The 24,972-nt window shown below is 39.1% G+C and overlaps 1 pseudogene; it reads right to left on the bottom strand.

Annotated features, from left to right (window-relative positions):
* Positions 1 to 14,043: 14,043 nt before the first annotated feature.
* LOC124461965 lies at positions 14,044 to 23,391 on the bottom strand (annotated as a pseudogene).
* Positions 23,392 to 24,972: the final 1,581 nt, after the last annotated feature.

Below are 24,972 nucleotides of genomic sequence, written 5' to 3' on the forward strand. Positions count from 1 at the left end.
GGAATTTTGGGTAGTTGCAATGATTGTATCGATTGCAATACAGGTGGTGATTGTATCACTACATTTTCTGCTGGTGCCACACAGAATTTCAGCATTGTATTTTCTGCGGCCACAAACGTAGCTATATTGTATCCGGCTTCGGCTGGATTTTCAGCTAGCCGATGAATCTCATAATGGATTTCTTCAATTTGTATCCATAATTTGTCGACTACCGATTTGTAAGTCATTTTATCTTCAGGCACAATTTGTCTTAATGTCCTGGACAATGACTCCAGCAGAGCACTTTGCTTACGAACCAGTGGTTTGATCATGACTCGCTCTTCCTCTCGTTGGCGAGCTTGCCTCTCTAGCTTTATTTTTGCCAAATGGTCCTTCCAATCTTCCACTATATTAGATACAACCGTCTTCATTTTGCTGAAATAGTCCGTTACAAAGTAGTCATCTTCAGTTGGCACGTTATTTAATTTGTCCATCAACTCCTGATGACTTTTCTCGAAGTTCTCCCACATGTATTCCAGGAGCTCAAGTTTCTCCTCGAAATAAGATGGCTTCGTTTTCCTGGCGAAAGAATCTTTTTTGGTATTCCGAATAAAGGCCTGGATTGCCTCTCCTCGTTCTGTCTGCTGTTTATAAAACTCCTCCATGTTCTTTTATATTCTTATGTAATTGCTTATCTGTACTAGTACTTGACCCGATGGGAGTTTATTTATTTTGTCAAAGACAGGGAACGCTCCGACTCGTTCCTAAAATTGGTCAAGTGTAGCACAAATAAGAATAAGAAATAAATCGAAGTTGCCTTTTGATTAGTGTTTTAACAATAGTTTTATTTTTATTTATTTTTTATTTTTATTTCCAATATACCTATTCTTTTACACTGATAACTGCCACGACAGTGAAACCAATTTTTTGAGTTTCTTTCTTTGTTTAAAAAATTGCTGATCAATGCCAAAATCTATACTCGTGCGTACTACCTGGGTTACTGACCGAGTTAACTAGGTCAGATATTGCTGACGCCAGGGAATGCAACAGAGTTGAGTTGATCAAACTTTATTTTTATATAAAAATAACTTTTTATGATTTGGTCGCCTCGTTGACACAAATCGTTGTTAAATGTTTTTTATAAAGTGATCGCCTAGTTGATCAACTTTTATTCAATGGGTATGCACTGCTACCCCGTTGCGGAAAACCAACTCCTAGTTTTCCAATAAATCTTTTTTATTCGCCAAGGTGGCTACGCAATGATTGCCAAGTTAATCAATTGCGATGTTTTTAGTCGGGACCCCAGATTGATGTGAGATGTTCATCAATTTGTGCCCTCGCTTAGGATTGTCGTGTCCAAAGCGTGCAAAGAAAGTAGTCGCCTAGTTGACCAGTTTCCTTTTTGTTGAGAGATTGGTCGCCTGAGTTGACCAAATGTTCTCGCTTGATGACGGTTTCACCAAGTCTGTGATTCTTTTAACTTGGAGCCGCCAATGTCGGGGTCACCAAAATGTTCAATGAAAGACGTTAGTGTTTCTTGAAGTTATTAAATGTTTATTTATTTATATATATATCTAGGCACTAGCACATAAACCAGTGACTAAAGGTTGTCGCAACCAACACATAAATTGGGTGGACCTCGGAGTGAGATTACAAAGGTAGAGATGGGGGCCAAAGACACAGCGATGCACACCCGATGTAGCTACAATTGGTATCTGATCTTACTAAGAATAATGCATTTCTTTTATAGTACAAAATAGCGAGCTCACCAGTGCATAGTGTTAGGTCAGCAAAGTACGTTTTTATTGATTAACTAGGTCTTTATTGTTTACTGCTGACCATATCAGATCTACTTATGACTGATGAGCCATCGATATCTATAATCGGGTTACATACTTAACATTGACATACATTTCCATTCGTTCTATATTATAATTGGCTTAATGTTAGCTTATTTTATATAATCTAAACACCAACAATGGCCATCTGTTTGCCTCTGTACGACTTGCGCAGGCCCCTTACATTTACTTGCCCGACGTCATCGCCAATTTATGGTTATATTGCCTTTTTGATTTCCTCTACCGTCGCTAAATGGTCGAGGTTGCGCATTTCCAGCCACGCATCGGCTCCAGCTGCTCGTACTGAAGCTTGGTGGCCCAGCACTTGGCTCAAGTCTTCAGTCAGTTTCCTGCTGTTTGCATTTCCGCCCCCCTTAAGCTCGAGAAGTAGATCGTCCGTATCCGTTTTCCTCGTCCTCTTGACGTTATTTTTAACCTCGTCGAGCTTGCCGTCTGGCCTTCTGGTAACTAGGCTCAGGATTTCGGCATAAGTGCAGCCGTCTTTCGCCTTGATTACGATTACCTCCGGCCTAGCTTTCCTCAAGGATGGCTTGCTCGCTCTTTTCCTTGAGACAGTCTGGCATTCCGCCGCTCCATGGGCTGCCTGCGGCTCGGTCGCAATGGCTCGCTGCCCAGTACCTGGCTCCGGATCGCCGCGTGGCGTGTTCAGCGGGATTGCTCGCGGTCGCTTAGGAGGAGTGTTGCGCTGTGCGCCCACGTCTTCTCTCTGGCGTCTGGGCGTGTTTCCCATCGCATCCATCTTTTTCGCACCGTTTTTCGGCCTAATAGCATTAGGAGGCGAGGTTTGAGTTGCAATTTCGCACTTTGAGCTTACCACCGTTGAGCTGCCTATCATTATATGGCATAGCGTTTCGTGCAGCTCTTTCATTCGCACTATTGCATTCTTCGTGCCGAGGTTTATGTGGCGTACTGGTTTTTTGCCATCATCTCCTTTGTTGAACATGGTGTCCATCTCCCAAATGAGCGAGCCCAACTCGTCTAACTCCGTCACATTTGAGATAACTTGTGGCGAGGTGGTTGTCTCCGGGCTGCTGGGAGCCATTGCCGGTGTTCCAGCCGTTGCTGAGCTATTACCGGGTAAAGCCACCGTCTCCGCCTCCAAATGGTTGAATTTGCCAGGCGGCGACCGAACAATTTTTGGCCGCTTAGCAAATGCCGCCTCTAGGCATTGTGCATCTTGCACCGATCCGTCATCGCAACGAGATAGATGGTCCATCGACAAGACATAACGCTCCATTATTTTACAAATTTAAATTTGAAATTTTCGGGAAACAATAAAGTGGCGCTTTTTTTTTCCCGGTTCAAGCTGCAAAGTGGCGCCCCCTGCCAGGGCGGCTCAGGCTCAGCTTTTGGCGCTGATCAACACTGTGATCACAGCTGTTTAGATTTGTTGCTGCAACGCGGTGGAATGAAAGTGGAGAAATTGGCAAAATTTTTCTCACCCACACAAAAAGAAATTATGAGAGGCGGGAAAAAGAAGTGGCCAGCCACCCCCTCGCTTTATTCCTGGAGTTGATTTGGCCCGTTGGCCCACCCACGAAGATATTGATCAGTCACTGTTTTCCATTGATCGTTCCTATGGGAGCTATATGATATAGCTACCCGATCCTTATCAAATTTGGCACAGTCATTAACAGATATATTATACTAACAAATGTTTAATTTGAAAGCAATCGCGTCAAAAGTAACGAATTTATTGACAAAAGTCACTGTTTTCGAAAGATCGTTCCTATGGGAGCTATGATATAGTTGGGTAAATAAGAATCTTAAGTGTCGCCTTTGTTTGGCTATCAGAAGTGCAATCTTGATCAGGGGCAACCCATAGCTTTAATTTGGAGGCTTCTAGGATTCCATCATAGGGTAGTTGGGTGATTTGGGAGCGCTCTGATAAGCTTTTTGTTTGTGCCTGCCGAAGTATCCACATTCTTAATGACTACGAAATTCCCCTCCCCTGTTGGACCCAATCTGCGTGGTCCACAGGTTCCGTTAGTTTACCCAACATGGGGCCCAAAACAAGGTTAACCCGCTCGACTTGACCGTTGGCCCGGGGTGAAGTAGTGGCATTCAGCACATGAATTATATTATTGGCCTTCAGAAATTCTTCAAACTCGGAGGAAGTGAAGCAGGTACCTCGATCGCTGATGATTCGGCGGGGTCTACTGTAATTTGCGAAATACTGAGATTCTAATGTCTGATATACTTCACGTGAATTAGTCGTGGCGGCAGGGTACAGCTTCACAAATTTGATGAAAGCGTCAATGACAACCAGAAGATACTTTTTCTTAGAGCGTATGGACGGAAGGGGGCCCAAATGGTCAATATGAACGGTATCAAACGGAAGGGGCACTTTCGGAATACTATGTAGCGTGACACGGTGGTCCGAAGCGGACGCGGAGTAGTAAATACACTTGAGGCAATTTTTAATGTAATTGTTAACATAAGACTTCATACACGGGAACCAGTAATGCTTCTTGATCTGTGTACAACATTTCTCCGTGGCCATATGGCCAAGCTTCTCGTGCACTACTCGTATGACATGATTTATCATTTCGGAAGGGACATAAAGTTGGAGAACACTCGTCGAGGACAGGCGGTACACTACTCCATCTCGCAGTTCGAAATCCGCTATCTCATATTTCTCTAACTCATCTCGGAGTTTGACAATCTCAGGGTCCCGGTTCTGGGTTAACTGCAGTTGGAAGTCGAGGTTTATATCGTCGACGTATGCGGCAGTTTCTATTCTGCTTAGAGCATCAGCATGGGGCATACCAACGAGGACAGGCGGTACACTACTCCATCAGCATGGGGCATACCAACCCCGAGCGGTGTACAATCGTGTAGTTATAGCTTTCTAACAGCGGGGCCCAGCGAGCAATCTTGGCGGAATGTCCACCATTTTTCAGTGTCAGCGCAAGGGAATTACAATCGGTCACGATTTTGAACGGGATGAACTTAAGGTATGTCTCAAAACGTTTTAAGGAATACACGATAGCTAACGTCTCTAGCTTATAACTGTGTAGTTTCGATTCAGCGGCGGAGGCCATCTTAGAGAAGTAGGACCCTGGGTGTAATTTACCGTCTGTTTGTTTCTGGAGGAGCACTGCTCCGAATCCAATTGAACTAGCATCGCAGTGTAACTCTGTTTCAGACTTCGGGTTGTAAATAGATAACACGGGGGATTCGATCAATTTCAACTTCAGTGTTCGGAAAGCTTCGAGGCATTCCTTGGAGAAGACATAAGGGGTATCTTTTCGTAACAATCGGGACAGCGGACACGCAATCTTAGCGAAACCTGATACAAATCGGCGGAAGTATGAGAATAGGCCTAGGCAACGCTCTAATTCCTTGCTATCCCTTGGAATGGGCAAATCCCGTATCGTCTGAATATGAGCTGGTTTAGGCGTGATACCGGCGGAATTGGCTAAGTAGCCCAAGTACTCTAGTTCCCTATACGCAAAACGGCATTTCGTCAGCTTCAGGCATAGCCCGTTCACTCTTAACACATACAATATTTCCTTCAGAATCTCAAGGTGGGTTTCAAAGTCATGCGACGCGACTAGAATGCCGTCCATATATATCACCAGTTGACCTCGGTTTATAAATTCCTTAAGGACAAAATAAACGAATCTAGCGAACACGGAAGGGCCATTACAAAGTCCGAAGGGCATGCGTACATATTCAAACTGGCCATCAGGGGTTACAAAGGCAGTATATTTGATTGAGTCTGGGTGCATTTTCCCATGGTGGAAACCGTTCTTCAAGTCCAAGATAGTGAAGAATGATTTGCCACCCAGATGTTCAATGCAATCATCTAACAGAGGAATCGGAAAATGATCTCGAACTGTTATTTTGTTTAACGGCCGGTAATCTACACATTTCCTCATTGTGTTGTCCTTTTTCCGGACAGGGACAATAGCGGCAGCGTAAGGAGAACTACTGTGGCGAATAATACCCGCTTTCAAGAGATCGTCACAAATCTCACGCACCTCGATGCGTTCGTGGTGCGACAGACGGCGGGGGCGGCAGAAAATCGGAGTTTGGCTAGTCAATTCTATTTTCATCTCATAGTTCATGGGCTTGATTAAATCTGGATCAACTTGTACATACGAAGTGGAAATAATAGACTTAAGGGCTGCGGTTCCCATAACGTGGGATCTATATCAAAGTCTAACTCACTGACAGCGGGGAGCTCAATGGCATTTATCGCCATAAGTGCATCGTTCAGTGTTTCCGAAGGTACAGCAGAAGTTTCTAGAAGGGGAGAATCAGACAACACTTCGGCAGACACAATCTCATTCCTGTCGTGCGGTAGTACCGCTAGATCTTTCCTCAATATTTTAAAAGACTTCAGAACAGCAGTAAGTTTTGGATTTATACATTCAGTCGGTTTATTTATGAGTATCAACGATTCTTTTTCATATTTCAGTTCTTTCAGTTTACAGAGTCTAATATTAATTTTATACAGAAGATCTCTACCTATAATCATCGGCAGTTCGGTTGCTTGGTTCGTCAGGACTTCAAACGTATGTATTATCTCTGTGTTGCGGAGGCGAACCCTACACTGGACTTGGCCTAAGGACAGAAGTTGGCTATTTCCTAGGCCACGGCAGTTCAATGTACGGGGGCTAAGACGGCAGTTGGAGGGGACTTCAGATTGACGGATAAAACTCTTTGGACTGCCCGAATCAAGGAGAGAAAACATATCTATAAATTTCCTATCTTGCACTTCATCACAAACAAAAGCAACACTCACCAGTTGTAAATGGTCTAGTCGAACTCCTGCTTCATCAGCGGCGGCGGCAGCAATGAAATTGGTGGCATTTCCAATTCGAGACGGGCAGTTTTTGTAGATGAGGCCCACTATGCCACACTTGAAACATGAATTCGGAGGTCTCATTGGTTTCGGGCATTGACTCTTGTAATGCCCCCATCCTGAGCAGTTGAAACATCTGGTCTCACTCGTGGCGGTGCCTGACGATTTGTTTCCAGGCGCCACGGCAGTTGTTGTTGCTTTGCTATTGCTTTGTCTGGAGGCAGCGGCCTGCATACGGAGGCGCTCGTAGCGTTCCAGTAGGGGCTTCAGTTCAGCCACCGTCCGAGCTGAGTACAGCATGCCGACTCGAGTAGAATTGTCCCGCAATCCATCAATGATCAGGTCGACCAGCTCGTTCTCCGGAATCGGAGCATTAATGGCAATCTCCTGCATCTCGATTGCGAATCTTAAACATCCCTCGCCTGCCTTGATGCGCCGGCCACGCAGAGCGTGGTACACTTCCTCGATGCTACACGAGCGTCCAAATTCTCGCAAGAGGATTGCCTTCAATTCTTCGTAGATGTGCACCGATACCGTGCGCAGCAGCACCGCCGACGTACCTTCCAGCATACGACGGCATGCGATCAAACGTAGGCGGTCGTTCAACTGCAGAATTCCAAATGCGTCTTCCAGATCGTTCAGCCATTTCTTCACGTCATATCCGTTATCCGCTGAAAATCGAGCCACCATGCTCTCAATGACACTCACGTCACTGACTTGCTGCCTCGGTGCTTGGAATTCGTCAATCCCCTGCTGCAGTTTGAGGATTTGATGCTGTAGCTGTAGCAACTCATGTTGTTTCTGCAGCGTCACCAGTTGCTCATCCAGGCTGGGGGAGGCGGAAGTGGCCGGTGTGATGGCGGCCGCGGCAGTCGGTACGGAGGGCACTAAAGCGGGCATCTCTTCCCATGGGTCCGCGTCGGGACCAGTGACGGGGGCGGCGAGCGAGGCCCAACCCGCATGGCAGACATATAGTCGGCGGGCACAGCATCCGCAGGTACAGTGGATGTGGCAGCGGCGGCAGGTACCGTAATGGATGCGGCGGCAGCAATGGCAGCGGGTGCAGCGGCGGCAGCGGTGGTGGGTACAGCAGTGGCAGCGGGTGCAGAGGCGGCAGCAGGTGCAGCGGCGGCAGCAGGTGCAGCGGCGGCAGTCTGCAGAGGTGGCCTGTAAGCGGCGAATGCGGCAGCAGTTGGCCCGGCAGGGGTGAGCATGTCAGCCGTTGGCCCGGCAGGGGCGAATGTGCCATCAGTTAGCCCAGCAGGGGCTCGTATAGCAGCAGTTGGCCCGGCGGGGGCGAGCATGTCAGCCGTTGGCCCAGCAGGGGCGGTTGCGGCAGCGGCGGGCCCAGCAGGGGCGAGTATGTCGGCAGTTGGCACAGCGGCTCTCGGTACTGCAGCGGTAGTCACAGCAGTGGGTGCACCAGCAGCGGTGGGCGTGGAGGCGGCCGTTCTAGATGTGGAACGTGTGGCCTGCCGTGTCCCGAAATATTTATCTTTTCGGGTGGTCAACCCACTTCTGAGTTGTAAACACCTAATTATTGAGTAAAAAAGATAATGATTAATTGGTATTTTCCGGATTTAATCTTGGTTTTCTGCGCAGAGACAACTTGTTCGTTGCGTCGCCGGAAGAGAAGAGAGACGCCGTCTCGCCGCCTATCGAGGCCTTATCGCTAACAATCGATACTTAGTACTAACAATCGATACTTAGTACTAACAATCGATACTTATTACTAACAATCGATACTTATCACTAACAATCGATACTACAATACTGGTTTCGGTATATGCATGAGCATTTAACAGACTCTGTAAATAATTGGAATCTTACACAATATTAAATATCATGTTAATAGCTCAGAAAATAACCAGAGGGACGGGGCTAACTTTGACCGCGTCAAAGTTTGTATACCCTTGCAAGTTTTTTGGTAACTCTTTCCTTTTCAAAGTGGAAAAACGTTTTATCTAAAAAGGGTAATGTTTGCGAAAGAATGGCCAACAATCTTAGCATAGGAAATAACGAAGATATTGATCAAAGTCACTGTTTTCCACCGATCGTTCCTATGGGAGCTATGTGATATAGTAACCCGATATTTATCAAATTCGGCACAGTCATTAACAGATATACTAAACTAACAAATATTTAATTTGAAAGCAATCGCGTCAAAAGTAACGAAGTTATTGACAAAAGTCACTGTTTTCGACCGATCGTTCCTATGGAAGCTATATGATATAGTCACCCTATCTTGATCAAATTTAGCATAGTCGTTTATACGTATAATTAACTCACCAATATTAAATTTCACGACAATAGCTCAAAAAATAACGAAGTTATTGAGAAAAGTCACTGTTCGTGACTTTGGCGTTTGTATGGGAGCTATATGATATAGTGATCCGATCCCGCTGAATCCGAGATATACAACGCCTGCAGTATATACAAGCCTACATGCAAAATTTCAGCTCTGTAGCTCTTACGGTCTAGGAGGAGTTTGCGTTGATCCAGACGGACGGACAGACGGACGGACGGACGGACGGACGGACGGACATGGCTATTTGAACTCGTCTCGTCGTGCTGAGCAAGAATATATATACTTTATATGGTCGGAGATGCTTCCTTCTATGCGTTGCACACTTCTGACCAAAATTAATATACCCTTTTTGCAAGGGTATAAAAAAGTTATTAAGAAAAGTCACTGTTCGTGACTTTGCCATTTGTAGGGGAGCTATATGATATAGTGATCCGATCCGGCTGAATGCAAGATATACAACGCCTGCAGTATATACAAGCCTACATGCACAATTTCAGCTCTGTAGCTCTTTCGGTCTAGGAGGAGTTTGCGTTGATCCAGACGGACGGACGGACGGACGGACGGACATGGCGATTTGAACTCGTCTCGTCGTGCTGATCATATATTTACTTTATATGGTCGGAGATGCTTCCTTCTATGCGTTGCACACTTTTGACCAAAATTAATATACCCTTTTTGCAAGGGTATAAAAAGAAAATGTGAAAGCAAGAGTGACCGGAAATTAAGCAATAGTCTTAGGGAAATTGCTACAAGTTTTCCAAATGTCTTGTCAGCTCAGCTTCTTAAAGGACTTCACTCTGCATAAATGTGTGCGTGTGTGTGTCTGATGTGTGTGTGTGTGTGTGTGTGTGTGTGTGTGTGCTTATATACACTTCAACTTAAGTCCTACTTAATTGCAAAGTAGAAAGTATTTGTGAGGACGATTTAAGAACTTTGCACAACAGACTCAAGCACACACACACACACCCGCAAGACTCACACCTTTTCTTGGCACCCGTCTTGCATATCCTTTTTGGCATTTACTTTTAGCAAAAATGAAAAACCATATTAAGACTATATGAAAATCATTCTCAGCTCTCAAGGCTATGTCGAAGAAGCTGCAACTAAGCCTAAAAAACACAAGAACTCGCGGGAAAAAAGGACCATAGCTGGAGTTTTTCCTCTTTAGTGTCATTTTCTAGCACTGGTTTAACCACACACAAATGGAAAGAGTTAAAAATGGATGGGAATTTTGAAAGAAATGTGACTTGTTTAGTGGAAATCTCCAGGCAAGTTGTAGTTTAACTTTTGAAGACCTTATAGACTTAATGGATCATATATTTATAGTCAAAGATATTGATATTTAACCTTTAGAAGGAATTTTATGCTTTACCAACACTGTCAGTAACAGAAATATTGCTTTAGAGCTAGTGAGTTCGAAGTGATATTTGATACTAAAAGAAAATAGTTCAAATTAATTGACTTTCAGTTTTAAAGAGACTAAATTAGCTTATATTTTCAAAACTTCTCTGTCAGACAAATTGTTTATCCAAAATCAAAAAGTAAACCCTTTTTTTATCTTGAACTAATCCGACATAGATAGGTGATTGAAGACAAAATTAATTTCGTTCTAGGTTTTTTGTTTTTTTCCTCCATGGGGTATCAGGGGTTAATGATAGTCTAACGAATGCGTGCCGGATGCTAAGCCTTTTGTTCCGATTCAAAGTCAATGATCTCTCTTATGCATTTATGCGAATAATTTGTATTCAGATATACATACATACATATATACTTTTATTTTTTGCCATGTTGCATTTTGTTTTCTTTCAAAACTGAGTCAGAGGTATATTTTTGAAAACGAAAGGGAATGAGGGGAGAGGGAGGGGGATGGCTGGTGGTGTGTGTATTGAGGAAAAACATGTTGAAAACTTTTAAGCGTATTATAATTAATGCCGTCAGGCAATTTCTTTTCTTTTATCGTTTTCGTTTTACGCGTTTAAGCCCGCCCTCATACCAACAAATTGGCCCACACCCCTTTTTTGGCCGAATTCTGCATTAAGCCAGCAGCTCCTCTATCCGAATCTAAAACAATCAAAATCTATAATAGCCAGCCAGAAATCCAGAGCCAGATAAATACGTATATATGACTATATAGAAGTCTGAGTTAGGCAGAGAGAAAGAGAGAGAGAGAGAGCGAAAGAAAGTTGTAAATGTTAGTCAAAATAATCCTAATGAAATAAGTCTGGCCCATTTATTTGAACCCGTCTCTTCCTGTTTTCTTGTCTTTTGCTGCTCCTGTTGCCTGGCCTGCCATCTGCTTCGGAATTGGCAATTGTCTCAGCTTTTTGTGTTTTTGGGTTGTGTAATAAATTCATTTTTTGTCTTTAGACATGTAAAACTATGCATGGAATTGAGTGTGTGTATGTGTGTGTGTTTGTGTGTGTGTGTGGTGTGTCTTAGACTTAATCCTTTGTGTTGTTGATTTGGGACCATCATCAGGTGAGGCCAGAAAAACTCAACAGCCAAAGCAACGAACTGCCCAACCTCAGAGTCTCACAGCCCCTTCACTTTCTTTTTGAACCTCTTCTTCTCGGGCACTCCCTGCCCACCTCCTCCCTTGTCGCTCTGAATGGATTGTCTTAAGTGGTTCTAAGCTTTGTCTGTGAAGCAAACCAGAAAACATGCTTATGCAAGCATGGAGCTGGGAGCTAGAAAACTGAACGTGGAAAGTCTTGGCATTCTCTAGTGGCATTAGCAGGCTGCTCAAGGCATTGCAGCACTTCATTAGTTTTTGCCATGAAGGACATACATATAGACGAGATGGCAGCATAGTCTGAGACAATGTACAACTGCGCCACACGATAATTGAATGCAGGTCGTTGAGTTCGGTTCGGGTCGGTTGTCGAGTGAGCCGATTGAAGAGAGAAAAAGTCATTGCCAAATCCTTACAAAAGGGATTATGATGTGTATTTTTGGTCAAAGTGGCATACAGTTCTCTCTCTCTCTCTCACATCACTTTAACTCAACTCAAGAGGCAGTTACTTGAAAAGTATTTACCTATGTATGTGCTATGCAAACTTATGCAATTGAAATAGGACACAAAACGTTTGATTAATTGATGACGTCAATTGAAGTGAAGAGCGAAAAGTAAATATCAAAAACAAGCAACTAGAAAGTTATCTCTGATTTTGGGCGGTAATCCTATTCAATTCTCTCAAGAAAACTAAATTTAAAAATGTTAAAAGAATGCAAATAAGCATTTAGAAAATATATATTTTTTTGCGTGTGTGTTTAAGTGTGTATGTGTGTGTGTTCGACAAAAGGATTAAAAATATGAACTTGCAAGATCAAACTGCAGTCATGTGTGCAGGCAACAGCGGCAACAACGGTTGTGTTACAAAAGGACATGCTTGCCACAAAAGGATTTTCACAATTTGTCAAATACCATTAAGTGGTGGACAAGGGCAAGGACAAGGACACCAAACAGTAAGGCAGAGAGAGAGATAGAGAGAGAGAGAGAGAGGGAAATGGAGAGTAAGACCTCCGCTTGTTTATAAACCCAAAGGACATACAAAAAATAAGGGATTTAAATGTCGATAATATGTCTGCAAACACACACACACACACACACACACAAACAATTGCACTCACACACACGCAGAACAAAACTCACAAAATGTTTGCACAAAATGTCAAAAATCAACATGAAATTGTTGAACTAGAAATAATCGCAGCGAAGAAAAAAAAGAGGGGACAATCAGCAAAAAAAATGAAGAAAAGATGAAAAAATGAAATCAGTCCAAAAAAAGGAATTAAGGCAATAAATGTAAACCAAGAACCACTGAAAGAACAGCAAAGAATTGAACCTCTAATGGCCCATGGCATATATGATAAATGTGATAAAAGTTTCTTAATTAATCAAAAAACTTTGTTTGAGCGGGGCTTCAGGTCAATCTTACTAATTTATTTGTAAGATTTTAAATCATAGGCAGCACAAAAGGTGAGCAGGTTGTCTGTATAGCTATTTCAAAAACCACCAAGTTCTATCATCAAAAGATTTCGCTAAAGAATTCACAATTGTAAATGCCATACCATATCTTCAACGCTAAAAGTAGTTGGGAATTCAAACTACATGAAGCGAAAAAAGAACGGCAAACCTTGCAACTGCAGATTCCACCTTTTTTATGGACGCCATCACAATTAGTGTAAAGGGCTTCGCCTTAACCAACTAACCGTGGGGCCCAAATATTTTTGTTATAGTATATTGTACTATATTCAAAAAACATGGTTTACAGTATGTGTAATAAGGCGGGTCTTTCGTTTTTGGTGTTTGTCTACATTTCGACCTTTTTTTGAAGTTAATCAAAACTGGATTTTAAATTTTAATATGATTTTTAGCAAAATAAATAAGTTTAAATATATAAATTTTATATTTAATGTTTGTATTTTAAAACTTGTATTCAAAAATTGAAGAATTCATTAACTCTTGGGGATAGTTTCATTAATTAAACAATCAATCAGGGGGAATTTAGCCTTTTTCGTTAGTTGATTTTCATAACATTTGTAGTTTTTTTAAATTTGTATTAGTGGCATGTATTAACGGCTTCAAATATATATATATACATATAATTCATATAAATTGTATTTGGTATTTAAATTTAACTGAATTAAGCAGAGGAATGAAACAGTTGTGTTTCTTCCCCCTCAGTAACCGATCTCTCGTAATAATTTCACACATCACGCATACGCAACGTATATATTGCATACATTGTGTTGCGTATTTGTGTTACTCTCTCCCTTTGTGTGTGTGTGTGTTTGTTTGGGTGTTTCGTATGTTTAATTACAACTGATGCTGATTGGGCATGCAGATCATGCTGACAACGTGTGCGAAAACTAATTGTCACACCTGGTTGTACGTGATTGCAGTTTATGTTGTGCGCCCCAAAAAAAAATTGTCTTACACAAAGTTTTAGATAGGCTTTAGTTAGTTAAACACACAGAAAAACTAACTAACTAACTAACATTCGCTACGTGGACACATCACATTCACTTATTGTCACCAAACTTAATGAAATCATTGTATAACAATCAATCAGGTTTCATTTTCATTTATTCACTTTCATTATAATACTAATCAGATCCATGGGTGATTTTGAACACTTTTTGGCATAGGCTGCATTACAATCACCACCACGTTTGCCAGACTCGTTTCAGACTCTTGATATTCACCATCCATTCGATGCGTTAGTTTGTCATTCGAACTCGATGGAGTTAATATAATGTGTAGAATCTCGCCAAGTAAACCGCTTTCATGGCTCAAGGGAACAGCTGCATGTTCACAAATCACTCGTAGCAAACAACTCCGTCCGGGTAGTCCCATATTGTCCAATATCATCTCAATGCCACGATAAATAATCCAACGATATATGGCACCATAGTCAAACTGCTCATTTCCATTTGTCTCCTTCTCTCTGGCCGATACGGTCATCGGTTTGAGATAGACGCGCGAGTTACCTACCCGGTCACCACACCAACGAATTCACCTTCAACTACACAAACCATGGACAACACATCAAAAAGGGCAACAAATAACACATATGTACATATATACGTACATACATATTTACACACATACATATATCCATATATAGACACTTACGTATATACGTACATACATATTTACACACATACATATATCCATACATACATATATAGACACTTACATACATATATACATACATACATATATACATACATACATATATACATAATTAACTGAAGGAGAGAACGGCATTGTCGCCGAATAAAAATGATAATTGTGTGTTGAACGTCAAACAAGACGGAGGTTTTAATTTTATAATAAAAAATACTAAAAAGTAAATAAACACAGGGAAAAGTTACTCTTTTTTCCTCGAACACGTCTTGGCCAAGATGTTAACTGGCGCAGGCGCAACTTAACGACTTCAGGGACGGGAAAAAGTGCCCCGAAGGAACCTACGTTCATGCATAAGTATCTAAGTATCAAAAAAAAAAAAAAAGAAGGTTTTAAATAATAATTCACAAATATTTCATTAAAAAAAAAAAAAAAAAAAAAAAAAAAAACGAAAAGTATTTAAATAATGATTCACAAATATTGCATTGGCAATAAAAAAAAAAAAAAAAAAAATTTATAATAATGCATAAATTGTTGCCTAATCGTGCTAGAGATGGTTAAGTGTGCTAAACCAGTGCATTTTGCGATTGAACCAACTGTATCGGACAGAGCGATAAAGACAACAAAACATGTACATACATATACATACATATGTACATACATATACATACATATGTATAAATCGTCAATGTGTACTCCATGATATTGATGTTGGTGTTGCCTTTCAGTTTCACTCGAATTTAAAATATTTAATCATCTTTTTCAAATTTTTGCTTCGGGTGTATTCGTTCCCCCGAATTCAGCAATTCCCGATAAGCACATACACACATGTATATGGGTACAAGCTGCGTAACAGGCGACATTGTCGTTTGCTACATTTTGCAGACTTGCGTGTCTCGTCAGAGTGACGGAGATGCCGCAACGGTACAAAGTTGCTTCGCGACAAGCGTCTCTACTTCATCATCTTTTTGGTCTGACCGCGTCGCGGTACAAGCTGCGTAACAGGCGACATTGTCGTTTGCTACATTTTGCAGACTTGCATGTCTCGTCAGAGTGACGGAGATGCCGCAACGGTACAAAGTTGCTTCGCGACAAGCTTCTCTATTTTATCATCTTTTTCGTCTGACCGCGTCGCGAGTCGCACATTTTGGTGGCTTTACGTGTTCCGTTAGAACAGAACGACAGCGATGTCGCGACAGTCAGAATTGTTTGACGAGTGGCGTCGCAAATTTTGGAGTGCGTTTTGTAGTTTCCTAACCTTTGGGCAGCGAGTCATTTAATTTTTAACCGCCTTGGAAGCAACATCGATCTTCAAAAAAAAAATAATAATAATATATATAAAAGAAAAGTAGACAGAAGTCAAAGTGTGTGCAAATTAAACATCAAGCTGTGAAATTCGAATGCTTCAAGATTGAGCAAGCAAAGGCCCAACAATATTAGCCGAAAGTGAAAGGGGTAAGGTACATATATATATATATATATAGATAAAAAAAAAAAAAGAAACCAACAACAAAATTGATTCAAATAAAATATTTAAAACTATAAACAAAAAACACTACTATAAAAATAGTATAACTTTCCCCAACTTTGTGATTCCCAAGGGACCCTCCAAAGTAAAAGGGGGCAAACCAACCTCTGGTTTTCATACTCAAAAAAAAAAAAAAAAAAAAAAAAAAAGAAAATAAAATATTTAAAACTATAAACAAAAAACACTACTATAAAAATAATATAACTTTCCCCAACTTTGTGATTCCCAAGGGACCCTCCAAAGTAAAAGGGGGCAAACCAGCTGGTTTTTTTTTCTGGTTTTTATACTCAAAAAAAAAAAGGAGGAGAACAAATAGCTAAACGATACATAAGCTGTTTAAACCAACACATAAGTTGTTGTACAAATTTTTTTTTCGTGTTCTTATTGCGCTAGACGGTTATATGTGCCCACAAGTTTGTGTGTATGTGTAACCGGAACCTGCTGTATTGGACAGAGCTAATAAAAAAAAAAACAAAAAAAAACCCAAAAAACAAAAAAAAACCCACAAAACAAAAAAAAAAAAAAAAAAATAATAATAAATAAAAAAAATATAATAAACAAAAAAAATAAAAAAAAAAAAAACAAAAAAATATACATATATATCAATTTTGAAACAACAATAAAGATGTTGAATACACATAAAAGCTTGTCTATTCAAAAATAATAATAATTTTTTTTTTATTAACAAGGCTTAATCTGGTGAAATTCACGGCTGACGACTGTCCGCCCTTAGTTGGGACTACTGCATCGAGCAACAATCTCAGCTAGCTTCAGCACAACCGCAAAATAAAACAACAACTATTTAAAACCATCATTTCATCGCTTGCCACACGGAGGGACAACAATTCGTGAGTCAACAGATTCAAAAAAAAAAAAGAAGTTGGGACTACTGCAACGAGCAACAATCTCAGTTAGCTTCAGCACAACCGCAAAATAAAACAACAACTATTTAAAACCATCATTTCATCACTTGCCACACGGACGGACAACAATTCGTGAGTCAACAAAAAAATAAGAAGGAAGGACACCTTGCTTACACATAACACTAATTACAATAAAACATAAGTAAGAAAGATATATTAAGCTACGATTAAGTTAAAAAGTAAGAAACACGATCTAAGAGACTAGATACTAACAAAACAAATTCAAAAAAAAATAATTTTTCGAATTACCAATGAGTTTCGAATTATCAATGCCTTTAGATCAGGAGATTCCTCCAGCCCAACCCACTGGCCCACAAACACAGGAGCCATTAGGTGGGTTTAAGATATCTGATTTATTACAATTGATTCAGTCTATGCCTGTATATGAGGGAAATAAAGAGGGACTAAAAGAATTCATTACCAATGTTGAGGAGTTTTTAATTCTTATTAAAGGAGCAGATCAGACACCTGCAGGGATCATGATTTTGAGAGCAATCAGGAACAAAATTCAGGGTAAAGCTCATGAAGTCTTGTATCAATCAAATGTGCGACATAATTGGAATGAAATTAAAGATACCTTAATAAAACACTTTGTCGATAAAAGAACCGAGTATAATCTAATAGCAGAACTTGAAATATTAACACTGCAAAGCCATCCGGTAGAGATATTATACGAAAAAATCACAAATATTCAAAGAGCTCTACTAAACACATGGACCAAAAGGATACCAATCCAACTATCATACAAACAAAGAAAGAATTGTTTCTTAACCAATGTCTAACCACTTTTCTGAAGGGACTTCGTGGACCTTTAGGTTCAATAGTTCGAGGCAGAGACCCCACGGATATCGTTACAGCATATGAAATAGCAATTGCGGAAAAGGAAGTTTATACTAGTCAAAGAGAAGCTAGGCGAATAAATCAGAGCTTTGAAAGAACAACGTATAATGGTCGAAATTCGGAATCGTTTGGGCCCCGAAACCAACAAAAAAGGGAGAGAAATTGGTCTCAAGAGGGAAAAACAAATAATTACAGTAACAACAATCAAAGACCATTTAAACAAAAAAAGTACGACAATGAGCAACAAAGTGACCGACAGAGACAGAAAAATTGGGGAAACTATAGTACTCAAACTAGAAATTCCAACTTCTCTAACGAGTCTGCAAAATCCAACACAAACAACAGTAATCAAATAAAAAAAAGAGATGAGTTGCACAACATTAATGATGACCAAAATTTTCAGTATGTAGCCTCAACATCCAAGCAGGCTACATAACCAAGCACACACATGGCTCGATTTTACCATATGTTCAAATTCAATTCCCATTTGGTAAAAAATTAAACCTTTTGATCGACACAGGGTCTACTACTTCTTTTATTGACCCTCAATTTGTTCCAAGTGAACAACATATTAAACTAACCGAGCCAAGAATTATAAAAACAATTATAAATACACATGCACTATAATCAGCATGTTTACTAGACATGTTTAATGAATTTAACCAAATTGGTACACTAAAATTTTTATTATTTAAATTCCATTCATTTTTCGATGGCCTTATAGGAATCGATTTACTAAAAACATTGAAATCAAAAGTAGACTTAGAAAATTTCGTGTTGATCACACAAAATGCTAAACTCCCAATACTCACAAAAGAAAATTTAGCAGGAGAGAAGCTAGAGATTGAGCATTCAACCAGAAAACTAATCAAGATCCCTGTTAACCTTAAAGAAGGCACTTTTCTTTGTCAGGAAATACAACTAGATAATGACCTTTTTATTTCAAACGGATTATATTCAGCAGAAAATAACTTCAGTTGGGTCGAAATAACAAATTACTCCGATTCACATAAAAGTATATGTTTTGACCAACCCCTTCAAGTAAATTCATATTCCAAAGGTCAGCATATAGAAGTAAACATCGCTTTCCAAAATGATAATGAAACAGATTTAAGCTCATTTGATTTTAACAAAGTAATTAGAACTGCCCATATCAACTCAGAAGAAATCCAATTATTAAAAGACATTTGTGTTGAATTTTCTGACATCTTTTATGACGACAGTAAGCAACTATCATTTACAAACGAAGTCAAACATAAGATTTTGACTAAAGATGATATCCCGATTTATACAAGACCCTATAGGTATGGGTTCCATGAAAGAATTGAGGTAAAGGAACAATTAAAAAAATTACTCGATAATAAAATAATAAGACATAGTCACTCTCCTTGGAGTGCACCGATTTGGCTTGTGCCAAAAAAAGCCGATGCCTCAGGAAAAAGAAAGTGGCGTCTAGTTGTAGATTTTAGAAAGCTAAATGAGAAAACCATAAAAGACAAGTACCCTATGCCAATAATAACCGATGTCTTGGATAGAATTGGGAAATCGAAATATTTTTCAATACTGGATTTAGCCAGTGGTTACCACCAGATAGAGATGCACAAGGACGACATCCAGAAAACAGCATTTTCGGCGGAGGAAGGACATTACGAGTTTATCAGAATGCCCTTTGGCCTGACTAATGCACCTGCAACTTTTCAAAGGGTAATAGATTCCTTATTTGGTGACTTATTTGGAACCTGTTGCCTTGCATATATGGATGACATCATTGTTTTCTCCCCATCCTTACAGGAACATATCCAACATTTAAAAAAAGTCTTCAAGAAAATTAGAAATGCAAATTTAAAATTACAACCGGATAAGTCTGAATTCCTGAAAAAGGAAATCGAATATCTGGGTCACATTGTTACCCCCGAAGGGGTAAAGCCAAACCCGACAAAGATTGAGACAATAAAGAAATTCCCTTTGCCTACTACACAGAAACAAATTAAATCATTCTTAGGTGTCATGGGTTATTATAGAAAATTTATTAAAGATTTTGCTAAAATAACAAAACCACTAACTAAACAACTGAAGGGAAAATCAAAGGTTACTGTTGACGAGGACTTTATCAAAACGAATATTGTAAAACCTTGTTATGTAATGACCCGATCCTAATATACCCTGATTTCGATAAACCGTTTATACTTACTACAGATGCAAGTAATGTCGCTTTAGGGGCTGTTTTATCTCAAGGAAACTTGGGATCGGACAAGCCAGTTTCATTCGCTAGCAGAACACTAACGGACACCGAGGCGAACTACTCTACCGTCGAAAAAGAGATGCTTGCCATAATTTGGGCAATTAAGTATTTTAGACCGTTTCTTTTTGGTCAAAAATTTAAAATTGTCACTGACCATAAGCCCCTGACATGAGTTTCAAGGAACCAAATTCCAAATTGGTGAGATGGAAGCTCAGACTGTTAGAGTACGATTACGAAGTTATATACAAAAAGGGGTCTCAAAACGTGATTGCTGACGCCTTGAGCAGAACAACACTTGATATCAACTTAAATGACCAAGAATCAGTCGATGCGACATGTGAGGAAACCGTACATTCAGGCCTGGAGAACATTTCACAACTTATAGCAATTTCGGAAAAATGTTTAAACGATTTTAATATCCAAATTATCCTTAACAAAGATCCAGTTTCTAACATCAAAATCGAAAGCCCGTTTAAAAACAAACTTCGCCGCATTATATCAGAACCCATTTTTAATAAAAAAGTCGTGATTAGAATTTTGAGAACTATTTTAAAACCAAATAAAACTAGTACAATTTTTACCACTGACACAATATTCAAAATAGTACAAGAGGTTTTTTCACAGTTTTTTTCAAACAGTACACTCTATAAACTTGTTAGATGCACAGAGTTTTGGAAGAACGTACCACACAGGATACAAAAACAATAAACAATTGTGACTTATGCCAAACCCTGAAATACGATAGACATCCGCAAAAAGTTCCCTATCAGGAAACAGAGGTTCCAAAACTCCCATTAGACATAATTCATATCGATTTGTACACCATTAACCATCAAAATGTTTTAACAATAATAGACAAGTTTTCAAAATTTGCTGCTGGGTACACTATACCAGCAAGAGATAGCCTAAATATAGTAAAATCAATCAGACATTTTATGTGCACTCATGGCATACCTAAAAAGATTGTTTGTGACCAGGGTGCAGAGTTCGCAGGAAATCTTTTCATTGATTTTTGCACTCAATACAATATCACCAGACATGTCACATCTTTTCAACAGTCTTCAAGTAACGCCCCTGTTGAACGATTTCATTCGTCTTTAACAGAAATTTACAGACTAATAATGGAAAAGAGGAAAACTGAAAAAACTCCCACAATACATGACGATATCATCGCTGAAGCATTGATCACTTACAACAATGCTATACACTCTGCAACTAATTTCACACCCTTTGAATTATTCTCGGGTCGAACCCACCTGTTTCAAAAAGCATTAAAATTTACTAACGAACACGATTATTTACAAGACTTAGACCTTTATCAAAAAAAAATATACCCCACGATTGCTCAACAAATATCTGATCAAAATAAAAAACGAACTTTAAAACTAAACGAAGAAAGGAAGGATCCACCATAAGTGGAAACTGACGAGACAGTATTCAGAAAAGAAAATAGAAGAAATAAATTGACTCCTCGCTTTTCAAAACATATTGTCACTAAAGATAAGGGGTCACATTTATTACAAAGAAAAAGCAAAAAATTCACAAGTCAAAAATAAAACGATTGACAAGAAAGCAAAAAACCAGGTATACATATACATATATAATATAAAACACAAAAACACAAGCAAACAAAAAATTATTAAATACGATTTTTCATATATACCTAATTATTGTTAACAACAACATACTTATTACACAAAAAGAATAAAAAAAAAAAGAAAGGAATTTAGGGTAATTAAAGGGAGCATGAACAAATGAATAAACAATGTCAATCATCAATGAAACGTTAATAATAAAATAATTATAAAATTTTCACACATTACCGATCAACCGATAATAACAAACAGAATATTATAAGTAATTTAAAAAAAAAAAAAAAAAAAAAAAAAAAAAGTATAAAAATAAGATCTATAAGGAATTAGGCACTGAACACAACGAAATCCATGTTCGTCAATATTTAAATAGAATTGGCCTTAGCATTGATGTTATGTATAACCATTTAAATAATACTTTATTTTTTTTTTTTGCTTAAAATTATCCCAAAATTTATTTTTTTTTCAACTAAAGAAGGCAAGATCACAGAAATTTTAGAAAAACGAAATGTCACAATTTCATCGCAAGAACATTTATATAGATTACTTGAAATAGATACATTTGTAAACAAAACTAATGTAATATTTTACATAAAAATTCCAATGTTCAGAATTAAAGATTATAAATTCATTCATTATACCATTACCAATGACAAGACTAAATATCTGAAAATACCTAAACATGTTATTTATAATAGATATAGTATTAAGCCTCTTAAAGATAAAATTATGTTTTTTTTTTTTTGCCCCAACGTGGGATACAAATTATCTACAAGAAATCATCAATGGACAGAACAACCGGAAATTCTGGAACCAGAAAGGGAGTTTGTTTTGTTGGTGTTAAATAGACTTAAAACCTAGCATAGACAACCTCACCTGAAAGCAATCAAAGCGCAACTATATTTTAATCCTTTAAAGAGGATGAATTGTTCTCAAACCACCACCAGTCGCTACTAATTTCGTTCAGACCACCGCTATGGCCCTTACTTCAATCCAGAGGGGAGGAGTTACCTACCCGGTCACCACACCAACGAATTCACCTTCAACTACCATGGACAACACATCAAAAAGGGCAACAAATAACACATATGTACATATATACGTACATACATATTTACACACATACATATATCCATATATAGACACTTACATATATACGTACATACATATTTACACACATATATAGATACTTACATACATATATACATACATACATACATATATACATACATACATATATACATAATTCACTGAAGGAGAGAACGGCATTGTCGCCGAATAAAAATGATAATTGTGTGTTGAACGTCAAACAAGACGGAGGTTTTAATTTTATAATAAAAAATACTAAAAAGTAAATAAACACAGGGAAAAGTTACTCTTTTTTCCTCGAACACGTCTTGGCCAAGATGTTAACTCGCGTGATCTCTGTTGAATTGGTGGGCAGAAAGTATTCTGCTTTCAACACATAGCCAGATGTAACTGATTCGAAATGTAAACCATCAACAGGTATACCGATACCGCCAATAAATTGTAAACGTGTCGGTGTGGTGGGCGGAAAGATAAGCGATCTACTAAAGCGTTTGAGGTGACTATTGCTACTGTAACTGCTGGAAGCCGTAGCAGAAGACAGTAGAAACCATAGCCAAAGAGCTAAGCCAGCAAATGTTCGATCCATTTGGTTGAAGAACTAAACAAGAACTGGGGGCTTAAGAATTTTCACATCTCCAATGAAGCTCAATTCCCTCTAAACAGAAGTCAACTCACTTTCTTTATTCAAACTTGCGGCTTCTCGTTTTGTTTACTTTCATTTTAAATTCAGTTCAATTAGCACTCATGTGAGAAGTGCCCTGATCTGGTTAAATCAAAATTAGTCGTTAACTAAAGACCATAAAAACATTTAAATACATGTGACAAAAGAAGAATTGAAGCATGAATAAAGAACCTTTTTTCGAAGAGAGAATAGCAAGGTAAAGGGAACTCTAATAGACTTTATAGGAATGAAGTATGAGGCTTTAGTTTTAAATTCTGTATACCAAAAGTAACGATCACTAAATAAACAACGTAAATTTCCATTAAAAAGCTAATGTCTTCACTTTCTTGGCACATTAAATGCAGATATTAAATTACGAAAGACAGTTTTGGTTTACTTTTTTCTTCATTGTTTAAGAATAAGATGCCGCCGAAATTCGCTAACTGCCCTGCAGACCCGACGCAGCCACCAATGGGTTAACCCATATCACTCATTCTCTTTCATTTTCATACTTATTCTTAAGCGCCAGCCTACGTGCTGGGAAATTAACCGTTGCATCTTGCGCTTTAAGCTTACATGTTAGGTTCTATGCTTGTTACTAAGCGGCGGACAGAACAGTTTGGTTACAACCGCGAGTAAGGGCGATTAATTTATAGCGGCTCGCTTACAAACGGCAGATATTAAATTACACTCGCTTACAATCATAGCAGCTCTCAAACGGCTCGCTTACAATCAAACGGCTTGTATAATAACGACTCGCATACGGCACACACACCATACACACACCCATTAGCATAAGAAATACACGTGGAAGAAATAAATGAAGTATCACGTGAAAAGTGGAGTGCTTTCTTGTGGGCCCGCTAAAACATCGAACCTCAGCGCGAAACTCAACAATTCTATAAATTATGCCAGGAATTAATTCTATAAATTAATTCTATAAATTACGCCATAAAGGCAATGAATGAATTCTATAAATTAATTCTACAGATTAATTCTATAAATTAATCTAACAGTGGTAAACCACTAAATGAACCGAAAAAGTTAATTATTTAACTCAACTTGATGGGTCAACCCACGGTTCTACACGCCAATCATATAGAGGTTAACCTCGATGATTGCATAACCAATCACTAAATTGTGATACATAACCTCAACGGTCAACCGTTTACGACCTACATAGGTCACATAACTAATCAACATCGCTTAAAAGTATAAACTCATTGGTAAACCATGGCAACAAAAGACTTATCAAGTGGAATATATCATTGCAAGAAATGCATGCAGGAAGACAATGACCGCATGGTGCAATGCAATCGATGCTGTTCCTGGTATCATTTCGACTGCGTTGGAGTAATAGACGAGAAATCTGAGAACAGCTGGAACTGCGACTGCGTCAACGTGTCATCGGAAGTCATCACAACCATATTGAGCAACGCCCTGCAGAACCTCGGAAATACCACACGAGCAGGCGAACCTCAGGCTACTTCGTCACCAGCAAAACCA

This window comes from Drosophila willistoni, unplaced genomic scaffold (assembly GCF_018902025.1).
Source record: "Drosophila willistoni isolate 14030-0811.24 unplaced genomic scaffold, UCI_dwil_1.1 Seg779, whole genome shotgun sequence".
NCBI classification, from domain to species: Eukaryota; Metazoa; Arthropoda; class Insecta; order Diptera; family Drosophilidae; genus Drosophila; species Drosophila willistoni.